Here is a 14771-nt window from a genome sequence, read left to right as displayed (position 1 = left end):
CCCTAACCCCATTCTTCCCATAGGCCCAGTTATTTATATAGCGCGATTTTCTATAACGTATGTTATACTGGAACACAACTATTGCGTTAAAGCAGAATCCCCTACACATATTGCTATGACTTGTTATCTACTGTAAATGACAAATCTTCTAATTCCCTCATTATTTCAAATATTTCTGAAGTGGATAGAAGTATATCTGATGTCAGTTATTAAGAGCAAATAATGTGAAGAGATTTAACAAAAAAACTAGTTTTAAATCAGGCAGTAATATTTTAAAATTTGGTGTGAACTTTGTTCTGACTAGCTGGCAACCCATTAATCTTTTGTAGGAGTAAAACATCTACTTTTGTAAGGCATTTAACAATTTGCAGATATCTTCAAAAATGCTCAGCTACCAATCTGTATTTATGTACTAAAAGAGTTCAGAGTTGGATGATAGAGATTTGTTTTTGTTGTGACTAAACAGTCATTTGTCTTTTAACGCTTGTCTTTTGTTTATATATTATTCATCTTTAATATACTAATCTATAAATTTGTGACAGCACACTTAAACTACGTAGTATTCGATTTTTGGTATGGTTATTCCACTTGCCGCATACGCTAAAGCTCTGTCACTAGAGGACCTTTAGTATCTAAACCAAATCATTCTAATGTAGGTTTTGATTCATCATATGAAAGATGTTAGAGTGAAACTTGATCTTGTGCTCATCCAGTTCCTCCATGTGCATGTTCTATTATAGGCGTATGGATTGTGATCAAGATTGGGAAGCTTATCAATCGAGAAAATGTCATGCTAGTAAGATTCTGATAGGATAGAAACTGGCATTCAATACTAATGAAAACATTTTCCCTCCCTGAATAGCAATTGCAACTACCTCCCAAATTTACTAACAAACAAAAAAAGGAGTTTTCTCAAGCAACAGAGAATATAAATATAATTTAAATTAAGAAATCATTTTGGCTTTTGAAAAAAATTGTCAGAAGGACAGGGATAGTGTTCACTGCATATCATTGATATAAATCCTTTTTTTAAAAAAAATATCATCTTAGTGTCAACATTTCAAACTTTTTGAGCTGCATATATAGTGCACTGAAAAATGTGCATTTGTGCAGTTCAAAATGGTCTCATACCTAGATTTTTCAAAAATAGAGCTTTGAATAGTTTGTAAGTAAAGAGCTTTTCTTGTTTTACAAAATTGCGAATGTAATTATTCAAAGACCCCTCCTTGGGTGGCAGTCAGCTAACTTTGGGAGGTGAAAACTACTAATTTTTAGTGAAATAATGGTGTTACTTTAGCAGGTTTACTTTTAAATGGCTTCTTAACTCTAATGCAACTTTACCACTCTGCGGATTTGGCTCAAAATCTTTTAAACTTGTGCTGTGGCAATTTGAATTTTCCTGTCCCTTGGCTGTTGTCTGTGATTATTTCCTAATCTACTGTTAATCAAAAAAGGCAAAAAACTGATATTATATCTCATTAATTGTTAAATATATGTATCAGTAGTACCCAGTTAAAGTTCTCCCTTATTTGCATTTTGCTGAAAATACTGGGGTTTGTAATGCAGTTTGTTTTCCAGGGACCTATGTAAATTTTTTTTAGCATCTGTGAGATACCAACCCACTTCAGTAGTTTGGACTGATCTGTAGCAGTCCACACTGAGGAAAAAGGTGAGAGCAATTGGGTTCAACTATCTATTTAGACTAATTGACCTCATCTCTTGTGTCTTTGGATTGACACCAAGGAATGTTAATAGCTTTCTGGTGCAAGTTACGATCCAGAATGTCAGAGAGGTTATGTTGTGATGAAAAAACAAGCTTCTTTGATAGTTGAAAATGAAACATAAAAATCAGCACTCATTCTGGATGGGAAGAGATGTATCTACATAAATTTTTAGGAGAACTTTATAATTGGTTACACTGAAGATGCTCATGTCGGTACTATCTTTCTCCCTCAATTTGAATAGATGCATCAAATGCTGCAACATCTGTGGAGGGAAAGAGAGTTCAGTGAGATTTGTTTTGCAAATTACATTGTTTTGTGTGGCATAAAAATTTAAAAATGCAGATTTAATGTAGGCTGTAGTATATTGTCTGGTTGATCAGCAAAGTAGTTTTCGACAATTTGTGGGGTCCAACCCAATTAATGAAATCTATTGTGCAAGTTTCTGTTACCACATACCTCATTTATACTGGGGCTAACGGCACCTGCTTTTCATCATTCATGCTGGAGCCTTTCTTAATACCATGGAAAGGTCTATATAGTCTGGTGCAGGTATCTCCTGTTTAAAGTGCATTTTTATAGTGTTTTTATTTTAGCATTATTTGTAAATTAGGGAGGTTCCCTGGATAGTGTTGGCTCCATTTTTGTTGTGGAGTGATTACTGCTTACGTTCAGTCCATTTTTTTTTTAAAACAAATATCTGCTTTGGTTGTCACCTCTTCCCACGCGTTATTCTTTCCGTTTGCCACTTCCAGTTTTTCCTGAATGCTTGCCGCATCGTTCTCAAGCTCTCATTGTGAATGAGGTAGCAAGAGGTAAACAGGGAGCAGGAGGTAAGTAGTACATTTCAAAGAGTTAGTATGGGGACTTGTTTTTGGGCCTATTGATTTTAAGGCAGCCAACAGGATGGTTGGAATCGAGGGAATGTATAAGGGAGGCTCAACTCTCTGAAGTCCAAAGATCATGGGCCCTGTACTGAGGAAATCCTGTATTGCTGGAGGTGCAACTTTCACATGAAATCTTAAATTGAATCCCTGCCTGTCTGTTCAGGCGGATGTGGAAAAAATCTGACAGTTGCTCATGGCCTGCAGTTATCTTTTGACTAAAACCATAAGAATAGAGTAACTGGTCATTTGTCGTCTTTTGTTACTTGTAGGACCACTTTTTGTATGCAAATTTGATGATGTATTTGAATTGCCTTAAAGTTATTCATTGTTTGTGAAGTGTTGAGGGCCACAAAAGATGCTCTGTGAGTAAAAGTTATTCATGTCTCAGTGATTAAAGATTGTGCCTGGGGAAATAATAATGGAGAACCAGGAAATAGCAGAGGAGTTGAATTTTTTTCTTCACTCATGGGATATGGACATTGCTGTTAGCACTTATTGCCTGTCCCTTGAGAAGGTGGTGGTGAGTTGCTGCTTTGGACTGCTGTAGTCCATGTGCTGTAGGTTTACCCCCAATGCTGTTCAGGAGGGAATTCCAGGATTTTGACCGAGTAACAGAGAAGGAATGGCGATATTTCCACGTCAGGATGGTGAGTGGCTTGGAGGGAACTTGCAGGTGGTGCTGTTCCCATGAATCTACTGCCCTTGCCCTTCTAAATGGAAGTGGTCATGGGTTTAGAGGGTGCTGTCTGAGGATTTTTTGTTGCGTTTCTGCCATGCATCTTGTAGGTAGTACACTGTGCTGCTATGGAGAGTTGGTGGTGGAGTAGGTGGATGTAATGCCATTTAAGCAGGCTCCTTTGTCCTGGATGGAGTTGAGCTTCTTGAGTGTCATTGAAGCTGCAGTCATCCTGGCAAGTGGGAAGCATTTGATCTCGTTCCTGACTTGACCATGATGAACAGACTTTGAGGAGGCAGAAGTGAGTTCCTCTCTGCAGTATTTCTAGCCTCTCACCTGCTTTTGTAGCCACTGTGTTTAGGTGGTGAGTCCGTTTGAGTTTCTGCTGAGTGGTAACGTCCAGGATTTGATAGTAGGGAATTCAGTGATTGTAACACCATTGAATGTCAAGCTGCAGTGATTAAATTGTTTCTGTCTCTTATTGGAGAAGGTCATAGCCTGGCATTTGTGTGGCGCGAATGTTACTTGCCACTTATTAGTCCAAGCCTGAATATTGTCCAGATCTTGTTCATTTGAATTTGGACTGTTTCAGTATCTGAGGAGTCGTGAATGGCACATTGTGCAGTCATTGGCAAACATCCCCACTTTTGACCTTATGATGGAGTGAATGTCATTGGTGAAGCTGCTGAAGATCGTTAGGGCAGTAACACAGGCCCAAGGGACTCCCTGTAGAGATGTCCTGGAGCTGAGATTACTGACCTTCAACAACCAGGACTGTCTTCCTATGTGTCAGGTATGAGTCCAACCAGCAGTGAGTTTGCCCCCAAAACCCATTGATTCCCATAGTTTTACTGGGGCTCCTTGGTGTCACACTTGGTCAAATGCAGCCTTGATGTCAAGGGCTGTCACTCTCACCTCACCTCACCTTACCTCTGGAATTCAGCTCTACTGTCCATGTTTGAACCAAGGCTGTAATGAGGTCAGGAGCTGAGTGGCCCCAACGGAACCCAAACTGGGCGTCACTGAGCAGGTGCTGCTTGACATCACTGTTGATGACACCTTCCATCACTTTACTGAAGATAGAGAGTAAACTGATGGGACAGTAATTGGCTGGGCTGGATTTGTCCAGCATTTTATGAACAGGACATAACTGGCCAATTTTCCACATTGTTGGGTAGATCCCAATGTTGTAACTGCACTGGAACAGCTTGGCCAGGGGAGCGGCAAGTTCTGGAGCACAAGTCTTCAGCACTATTGCTGGAATGTTGTCAGAATAAATACTTTGCACCAGTCTTCACAGTAGAAGACACTAAGCTCAGTTATTTACAATATGCATTGTTGAGCAAAGTGAATGTACTACAGTCAAGTTTGCAGATGCTTACAAATACATGGGAAAGCAAGTAATGGGGATGACACAAAGTTTGCAGAGGAATATAGACAGGTTAAACAAGTGGGCAAAACCTGCGCAGATTGTGGGAAAATGTGATCTTTTGCACTTTAGTGGGAAGAATAGAGGATTTGAATGTAATTTAATGGAAAAAGACTGCAGAAAGCTACAGAACAGAGGGATTTGGGAGTCCTCTACCATGACTCTCTCAAAAAAAAAAACTAGCACCAATGTGGTAGGAAAGAAGGCAAATGGAGCACGTATTTCAAAGTGAATGGATAATAAAAGAAGGGAGGTTTTGCTAAAACTATAAAAGGCATTAGTCGGATAAGCATCTTAAGTACTGTGAGCTGTTTTTGGCCTTTTATTTAAGGAAAGATGTACTGTCATAGCTGGCAGTTCAGAGAAGGTTCACTGAGCCAATGCCAGGTGTGGAGGCACTGACCGATGAGTTGAGGTTGAGTAGTTTGGGTGCACAAGATTCTTAGGGGATTTGACAGAGTGGATGCTGAAAGGTTATTTCCTCCTGTGAGAGAATCTAAGACCAGAGGATTAATCTCAGAATAAGGGGTTGCACATTTATGACCGATAAAGAGGAATGTCTTCTTTTAGAGGGTTGTGAATTTGGAATTCTGTGCCACAAAGGTCTGTAGAGGTCTGGGTCATTAAGTATGTTCAAGGCTGAGATAGATTTTTAATCAGGAAGGGAATCTAGAGTTATGGAGAAAAGGCAGGACAGTGGAATTGAGGGTTAAAAGATCAGCCATGCTGTTGTTGAATGGCGAAGCAGCCTTGATGAGCTGAATGGCTTGCTTCTCCGACATCTTATGCTGAGTACCCAGGAAATTTGAGCTAGAGTAATATGGGCCAAATATTGGCAAATAGGACTAGGTCACATTGGGGTGTGCAAGTCTGTTTCTGTGCTGTATGACTCTGACTCTATAACAGAAAATGATTGATAGATTATCAACAAATGATGGTGACTACATTTCGCCATTTCTCTTGACAGCATTAAAAGAAACTACAAATCCAACAGGTTTTTAATACTTTAAACCTGCAACTTTTGTGTTTACACAGTTATCAAGGGAGTGTGTTGTAGGGGTGAGTTGGAATTTGAAAATGGCAGAGCGTAACTATCCGAATTAACTGTCAGTGAGCAGGTTTGCAGAACTACACTGGGGTCGTAAGAACTGCCAAAGCTAGTCAGAGATAACACAGTGTGGAGCTGGAGGAACACAGCAGGCCAGGCAGCATCAGAGGAGCAGGAAAGTTGATGGTTTTGGGTCGGGACCCACTACACCACTGTGTTTTCCAGTATTGAAGAGTTTTAGATTCCTAAATTTTAATTGAGTCATTTGAAAACAAAGGATTAAAGCCGCTTCTTCATTGAAATTAAAATTAGGTTTGCAGGTACTGTTTGAATCATGTTTCTGGTGTGTGTTTTCATTTTGATTTAATGTAAAGGACCCACTGTAGTGTTACTGACAGTAGTGAAAGCTTTTCCCAATGGTCATATCAAATGAGCCCACCAGATTGAGTCCCATGTGTTTTTTTTTCCTCCAGAGCTTATAAAACGTGGTTTTGCTTCATACATGCAAGACTGATGTCCAGCCTTTGGTCAGGTTAGTGTGATTTGATTTATTATTGTCACATGTACCTAGGTACAATGAAAAGTTTCATTCTGCATGCAGTACAGGCAGATCATATCATACAAAGTGCATAAGGGTAATAGCACAGAGCGAGGAATACAATGTTAGAGCTGCAAAGAAGGTGCGTGAACATTAAATTTAAAAAAGGGTTCCACTCAGAAATCTATTAACAGCAGGGAAGAAGCTGTTCTTGAATCTGTTGGTACGTGTTTAAGATTTTGTATCTTCTGCCCAATGGAAGAGGTTGAAACAGTTATAACCAGGTGGGCGGGGTCTTTGATGTTGGCTGCCTTCCCAAGAAGTATAGATCGAGTCAATGGATGGAAAGCTGGCTTGTGAGATGGACTGGGCTGTGTTAACAATTCCCTGTAGTTTCCTACAGTCCTAGGTGGAGCAGTTACTGTACCAAACCATGGTGCATCCAGATAGAATGCTTTCTATGGTGCATCTATAAAAATTGGTAAGAGTCTTTATAGATGTGCTGAATTTCCTTAGCCTCCTGAGGAAAGCTGTTACTTCCTCAGGAGGATAAGGAAATTTGGCATGTCCGTAAAGACTCTTACGAATGATGAATAAAAGAGAAGCTTTTATTTCGCATTTCATATCTTCTTTTTCTGCTCTTAAATCATGCTGATGCTTGCTTGTGATCTGCATTCACATAGATGAACCTGAGCTGTAAGTACAGCATGTTAGAGAAGAGATTTTCCTATATTATGTACATTTTCACAATTTGTTTTAGTACTATTTTCAAAATGGCAAAAATCAAAGCGGTAAGCTGTTGCTGTGTCAAGTGTGTTTTTGTGAGCTGCTACACAGTAATGCTGCAGCTATGTTCGAATCTCATTTTCTTCAGTATCACCACGCATAACCGCAGCTAAACTTTCAACTCTCATACCAACCATTTTATCGACATTCAATAATAGCTTCTTTTTTCCTGAAGCAGTTTTGTGCGACCGTTGTTTATGCTTGCTAAAATGAACAATTTGTGTGTCCAACTGGAAGAGGAATATGTTGCTTAGTTACCTTGCCAAATATCGCACATTGTTTTTGTGTAAACATGTTGCTTTGTAGCTTCCTTTGTAATTATCAGTAGCTATATGTATTTTCATGCAGTACGCTTTCCTAATGTGAGCCTGGACTGGGTGTCATTTCTATCTCATAGCATATATTTAGAACAGTTTAATTTTAAAAATTACATTGACAGAATAATTAAGGTAATTTTTTTTCTTTCAAATACTCTTTGGCAGTTTATTTTTAGAAAGAGGATAAGTTGCAGATCTTGATAATAGGACTTTATTAGGTGTGACCTTGCAGTTGGGAACTGAGCCTTTGTAAGCTAGAACAATAGTGAAAAGCAGCCACCACCACAATGAAACAAAGAACTACAGATGCTGGAAATCCAAAACAAAAATTGGAAAAACTAAAGAAACTCAGCAGTTCTAGCAGCATCTTTAGAGAGGAAAAAGTTAATGTTTTGATTTGTCATCCTTCGGCAGAACTGAAAGCAGCTTGGGAAAGGTAGTATTTATGCTGATGACGGGCTGGGGGTTGGTTTGGTGGTGGCAGGGGGGGTGTGGTGAGACAGAGAGAGAGGAGAGAGTAGAATGCATCGAGGCAGCACCGAGTGAGGGGGAAAGAAAGACCAAGGGATTGCTGTTGATGAGCTGAGAGGGAGATTATGGTAAGTAGGGTGCTAGTGAGAAGTGAGAGTTGTTGAAAATGGATTGGTTTCTGCTGGGAGCAGCCCATGCAGAACAGGACGTCAGGGTATAGAGGTTGGTAAACATGGAAGAGGGTGAAATTTCACAATCTGAAATTATTATATTCAGCGTTGAGTCCTGAATGCTGTAAGATACCTCAGCATTTGACAAGGTACCTCAAAATAAAGGTTGAGATATAAGAGCCCATGGTGTTGGAGGTAATATGTTGGCATGGATAGAGAATTGGCACATGGTCAGGAAACAACGAGTGGAGATAAGGTGTTCTTTTTCAGGTTGGTGACCTGTGGGGTTCCACAGGGATTAGTGCTTTGACTGCAAAAGTTTACAATATATATTAATGACTCGGAGGAAGGAAGTGAATGTACTGTCGCCAGATTTGCAGATGATGCAAAAATGGGTAAAAAGGCAGATTGCAAGAAGGATGCAAACAGTTTACAGGGAGATATTAATAGGGAGTAAGTAAGTGGACACAAAAGTTAACAAATGGTATATAATGTGGAAAATGTAAAGCTGTTCATTTTGGAAGGGAGAACAAAAGGACAATATTGTTTAATGGATAAAAACTGCAACACAAAGGGGCTTGGGGGTGTTTATGCATGAAATACAGACAGCTAGCACACGGGTACAGCAGGCAATTAGGCAGGCTAATGTTGGTCCTTGTTTGGAGTTTTAGCGTAGGGAAGTCTTCCTGCAAATGTACAAGGTGCTGGTGAAACCACATCTGGAGTACTGTGTACAGTTTTGGCCCCTTTATTTAAGGAAAGATATCATTTCATTGGAGGCAGTTCAGAGAATCTTCACCAGGACGATCTCTGGTATGGACGGATTGCCTTATTTATGAGCAAAGGCTAAACAGATTGGGATTGTACTGACTGGAGTTTAGAAGTGATCTCATTGAAAGACACCAAATTTTTAAGGGGCTTGACAGAATAAATGCTGAGAGGATGTTTCTCCTCCAAGGAAGGGAGAGTCCAGGACCAGAGCGTATAGCCTCGGAAAAAAGGGACACCAATTTCGGACTAAGATGAGGAGGGATTTCTTCTCTGAAGTTGAGAATCTTCAGAACTCACTGCCACAGAGCGCTTTGGGGCAGAGTCCTCGTGTACATTTAAGGCCGAGATAGATTCTTGATCTGTTGGGGAATCCGGGGTTACAGGGAAAACACAGGAAAACGGACATGAAGAATATTGGATCAACCATGATACTTTGAATAGTAGAGCAGGCTCTCGGGGCTGAACAACTTATTCCTGTTACTGTTTCCTGTGGCCTTACTCCTCCCCTAGTCTCAACACCACCTCACACCCCCACAAAACCACCTCATGCAATCACAGAAGGTGCAACACTTCCCCTTTTCCTTTTCCCTTGTCACTAACCAAGGCCTCAAATACCTTTCAGGTGTAGCACTGAATCTTACCTGCACTTCGTTCAATCTGGACTACTATGTTTGCTGCTCACAGTGGCTTCCTCTATATTCTGTTTTTGATGCTGCACTAAATTAATGATCCAGGAGGTGTCAATAACACAATGGTGAGAAACTGTCAATACATTGTGGAGCTGGAGGAACACAGCAGGTCAAGTAGCATCAGAGGAGCAGGAAAGTCAACATTTTGTATTTACACATTTACGAAATGTCAACTTTCCTGCTCCTCTGCTGCCTGACCTGCTGTGTTCCTCCAGCTCCACGCTGTTGACTTTAACTCCAGATTCTACTGTTCTTGCTATCTCATGGTGAGAAACTATTCCCTCCAGGGTATCTCTGCTTACTTGTTTCCAGAAGACCAGTGGATCCTGATTATTACACTAGTTGTCTGTGCAGTTTTCATCAATGTTAAATCTGCAGTGTAAATGTGGTTTAAATCTCTTAGTGTTTTAGTTAAACTAGACTGTTGCAGTAGCCTACTTTGTTTTCCTTACAGTGATTGAAGCTGTTTTGCTGTACAGTGTGATGGGTGTACAGGAACAGGTTTCTTTATGAATGAGCCCTTGACCTGCTGATATAATCCTTCCCAAAACTAATGGCTTTCACCTAGCTCTTGCCACAGGGTAATCCTAGTGATTCACTGTATAAGGGTTGATCAAAGCAAGGATTATGTGACAGCTAAATCTTTAGGGCTGATTGTTAATTGTACAATTGCTGTTTGATGTTCTACTGTAAGATTTTGGGTACTTTTTTGGTACATGAAAAGCAAGAGTTGTCATGCTTCTGTACGAAACGAGGCAAGATTCTTCAGACAGCTAATTCTAATTAACATGGGTCCTCCAAAGGAATATATCGAAAAACTATTTCTTGTGTGTTTGCTATTTTAAAGCTAAATAATTTTTCCTTGAACAAAATTAAGTTGACTGTGGAAGTTTGCAACCTAATATAAAACCAAGTTCACTCTGTCAAGAATAATTTTTATATTAAAAAAAAGACTATTGTATTTGTTTAAACAATGGAAGGGGTAGTAAGATTTCTCTATTGAGTTTAAAATGCTCCCGTTTATATTCCAGAATAAAACAAACCAAAAATATATTGGCTAACAGGCATTTGCTGCAAATCCCCTTTTTGACTTGCACTCTGCTAAAGTGGAATATCTGATGAGTATGGTGACTGATAGAATTAAATTCTATCTTTCTATGGATCACAATTCATTAATACAGTGAAAAAACTGCAAGCCAGTGACCTTTCCAATGATCGATGCCTGTGTTCTCAGGATTTTTGCTTTCTATTAATTAGAGTGACCAATTTACAGTCTAGGATATTGGGGAGGAGAGAGGTAAGGCAGGCAGGAGGAAGGGCAAGGAATTCTAGGATGATGGATTGAGAAGGGGTGGGGCAAGAGGTTAGGCAGCAACAACTAACTGAGAAAGAAAGGGGCATGATACTGAAACAGGCTCAGTTAGCAAGGTGCAAGGTAGCAAACTGCGCAGCCTATAAACTGTATTTGAGAAAATGATACATTTCTTAAACTATAGAAATATCATGTAAGTTGACTTAAAATTAAATGTGGTTTCTTACTCCTCAATGTTTTAGTTCGAACTTGCCTTCTGGTATTTATCAAAATGGCAAACACTGCTAGAAGCTAATAATTTTAGGCTGCTTCACACTAGCACCAGATGGCTAGAGTGATTGTGGGCAGTTAGGTTTACCGAGAGAAGAGAGTGTATTGATTTTGGCTAGTTGATACAGGTGCTAATAATATATGGGTGTGACTAAAACTGATTGAGATTTGACATCATCACAACAATACTACCTTTCCCAAAAGGTATTTACATGTAATATATCATGGGAAAATGCCAAAAAGATAATTTTGACTTTGGAACCCTAGGTGCATTTTGAAATGAAATTCTGAGACCCGTTTAACATCTTATTGGTAGTGCAAGCGTGCAAAAATACAGAGTAAGACCAATTGATTTGAACGACCCATGGTTGTAGTGATTTTGGATTGGCAAGTGAGTATGTAGAGGATGAACTGAATTAGGAAGAATCTGAAACAATGAGAAGTGTGAAGGAAATATGAAGAGTGTAGAAAAACAATGTAAAATTTGTACATGTGTACAACTTCAGGACATCCCAACGTGCTTTGCAGCCAGTGTAGCCAGTATTAAAATAGAAGAAATCTGGCAGCCAATTTGCACAAGCATCAATGTTGTAGTGATTCAATAATTTTCATGGCGAGTGAGGAGTATGTAATCACCAGGACATCAGAAATATGTCTTGTTTTTCTTTTGAAGTAGTACCAGGGATCTGTTTACATTCACCTGAAAGGACAGAGAGAACCTTGACATCTTGTACTTTAGTGCAATGTCAGCTCAGATTTTGTGCTCCAATTTTTCTTTTCTTCTTTCAAAACGTGGGCGCCACTGACTAGGCCAACATTTATTGTCCATCCCTAATTGCCCAGAGGGTAGTTACCCATTGTTGTGGATTTAATTTCTCATGGAGGCCAGATTAGGACATTAATGACTGACCGTCGACAACAGTTTCATGTTCATAATTAGGTGCTTAATTTCAGATTCCTATTGAATTCAAATTCCACCACCCGTCATGGGAGGAATTGAACCCAGCTCCTCAGAACCTTACTGGTGTCTAGATCAGTAGCAATAATGCCACTAGGCCACTGTCTCCTGAAGTCCTGTTAGAGGTTTCTAAATTGGAGACGTTTCAAGAGGAGCAGGGGGAAATTGGGTCCATGGAGAGATGGTGGAGTACTGCCGGTAGGTTTTGTTGGACAGGATGTGATAAGAAAATTGAGTTGACAATGCGGACAGGGAGGATAAATAGAAAACAGAACGAATAAAAATAATATATTAAAGTATGAATTTAAAACCAGCTTGCATAAAGTGAAGAGAAGCAGCACTGTGCAAGTAACTTGAGGAAAATAGGCATATGTGGGAGAATTAATAAAGCAGGTAAATATGACATTGATAACTTGAAAGACCTGGACATGTCAAAGCTAGGCTTCAGACCGTAAAGTTAAATTTAAAATGGGAATAGCTCAGTGCCAGGAGGGCTGTGTTGAGTTAATTAAATAAAGGAATAGGAAATAAAATAAAATTTGTTGCTCTAGGGATAAGTAAATGAATTTCAAACTTACTGTGAAGCTGATTGGCAGGTCCAGGAAGATGCAGTATCAGCAGTGGCTTTTTTGTGTCGGAGTTCTTGGAGTAAAGGTGAGATGACAGTGAGTAACAATCACATTACTGGAGGACCAGATAGTGGTCCAGCAAGTGAGCAATCAGGTAGAAAGGCTGTGTTGATTATTTTGCCAGCTTTGCAGGATTAGATCCTGAGGTGGGGTTTAAGACAAAGTATATCAGTGGCAGTGTTGTGGGCAAAGATTGCCATGAGAAATGTGTTCCAGGAATGGAACCCATGGCATTTGAAACAAACAGAAATAGGGAAATCTAAATTCTGTGCACCCGGAGTGCAAATAGAATTGTCTTTGCTCATGGCAAGCTGTCTGAAATTCTTGAAGAACGCGTTGCTCCAGCACCATCTGTTGGTGAATATTAAATATTGCAGTTACAATTCATGTCACGCTACAGGTGACCCCAGCACACTATATATACTCTCTCTCACATACACACTCCCACAGCGCGCACACGTGCACACGCACAGACCTTCTCTCGCGCACACCCTCTCACACACACACACAACCCCCTCGCCTCACCTCCTGTGCGCGGTCTCATCTCTCTCTTTCTGACTCGGTCTATAATACATATGTATAAAAATAAAGTCTCTCTCTCTCTTTCTCTCTCTCTGCTATTCTAACTGATTAAAGATTCGACAGGAGGCAATCAGCGAGCCATTTTTTTAAGGGTTGTTACCTTTCTGCTTATAAATGCTGTGTTGCTATGCCTCCTCTTCCACACTACACCTGAGGAAGGACCAGAGCTTCGAAATCTAGTGTTTTCAAGTAAACCTGTTGGACTATAACCTGGTGCCATGTGATTTTTGACTTTGTCCACTTCAGCCCAACACTGGCACCTCCACATCATAACAAATAGTGTTGAGTTCATTTGATGATGGTCACACAATGTTGGCTGGTATAATATGCATACAGTGTCACAAACGATGAAAATTATTTTTTAAGAAACTTTTGGATTCAATGTATTAGATTTGTAGTTGATTTTTCTTGATTGCATTGCTAAATGAGTTAGAATTTATTCATTTTGCGAAATGTTAAAATGTAAAGGTAATTTTTTTGACTTCCTGTATCTTGATTAATTATGGCATGAACATAATTGGTCACACCTGAATTCATTAATACTTGGTTTGCTACCCAGCAGATACATTATTCCAGTCAGCTGGGCACTTATGTAATGCTGTTTGATTAGTTATCTTTCATTGCTTTAATATTTAATAGTTTGGTTCATTTACTATATTTTGCACATTAACCATGAGGTTTGGTTTAAAAGTGATTTTTTTTTGGTAAACTAAATTTTGATGTTGTGTTCTGTTTAATTACTCTGAAGACAAACTGGACTGAAAAAATATACTGTCTCCTTTTCCAAGCTGGAGGGACATTGGATTGATAGAAAAACAATACTGGAAGTACTGGGCTGGCAGCATCCCTGGAGAAAGAAACTGTTGACATATCCAATATGACATTTTTGGAAGGCAGAAACAGTAGCGTTTGAAAGTTGTTTTCATGACTCAAGGAAGCTATATGATTAGGTTTGCGAGGGGCCATTTCAAGAGGATATGTGCAGGTTGGTGGAATGGGCTGTTTAAAAAAAAAAATTGAGACTGAGATGGCTGATTTTGCTTTCACGAAACAGTAGGTGGTGTTGGGTTCACCTTGAAAAAGAATACAAGCAGATTTGATAAGGTAGATTTCAAGGATGCTAAACAGAGATAAACTGTTCCCACTAGAATGGTTGAGAACGACAGGAGACTAGTGTCCTCTGTTTTAAAGTGAATAGCTTTTAATAAAAAAGGAGACATGAAAAACTTACCCATGCATCAAGTGGCTAAGATCTGGAATTCAGAATGTGAATGTGATGGAGGCAGTTTCAATCATTAATTTCAAATGGAATTGGATAAGCACATGGACTACAGCAATTCAAGATGGCAGCTTCTCAAGTGCAACTAGGGATTGGTAATAAATGTTGGCCAGCCAATGATGCCCACGTCCTACAAGTGAATTAAAAAAAGTTCACCTCAAAACAAAAAATTTGTAAGACTACAAATCAATAGCACTGGTGCAGCTCCTCTCACTAAACCATACTTTGGCTGATATTT

The 14771-nt window shown here is 39.5% G+C and overlaps 1 long non-coding RNA gene across 6 annotated transcripts in view; it reads left to right on the top strand.

Annotated features, from left to right (window-relative positions):
- LOC125484689 overlaps positions 1-14771 on the top strand; it is a 109877-nt gene that overhangs the window by 69063 nt on the left and 26043 nt on the right. For 5 of the 6 annotated variants that reach the window (XR_007263518.1, XR_007263521.1, XR_007263523.1 and 2 more), the window contains one exon: positions 6235-6293. The exons of the other annotated variant lie outside the window; for it this stretch is intronic. This is a non-coding gene — a long non-coding RNA (uncharacterized LOC125484689). The remainder of the gene's footprint in view (positions 1-6234; positions 6294-14771) is intronic. 6 annotated transcript variants of the gene reach the window in all.

This window comes from Rhincodon typus, chromosome 13, assembly GCF_021869965.1.
Source record: "Rhincodon typus isolate 14 chromosome 13, sRhiTyp1.1, whole genome shotgun sequence".
Classification (NCBI taxonomy): Eukaryota; Metazoa; Chordata; class Chondrichthyes; order Orectolobiformes; family Rhincodontidae; genus Rhincodon; species Rhincodon typus.
This window is presented reverse-complemented; position numbering and strand designations above follow the sequence as displayed.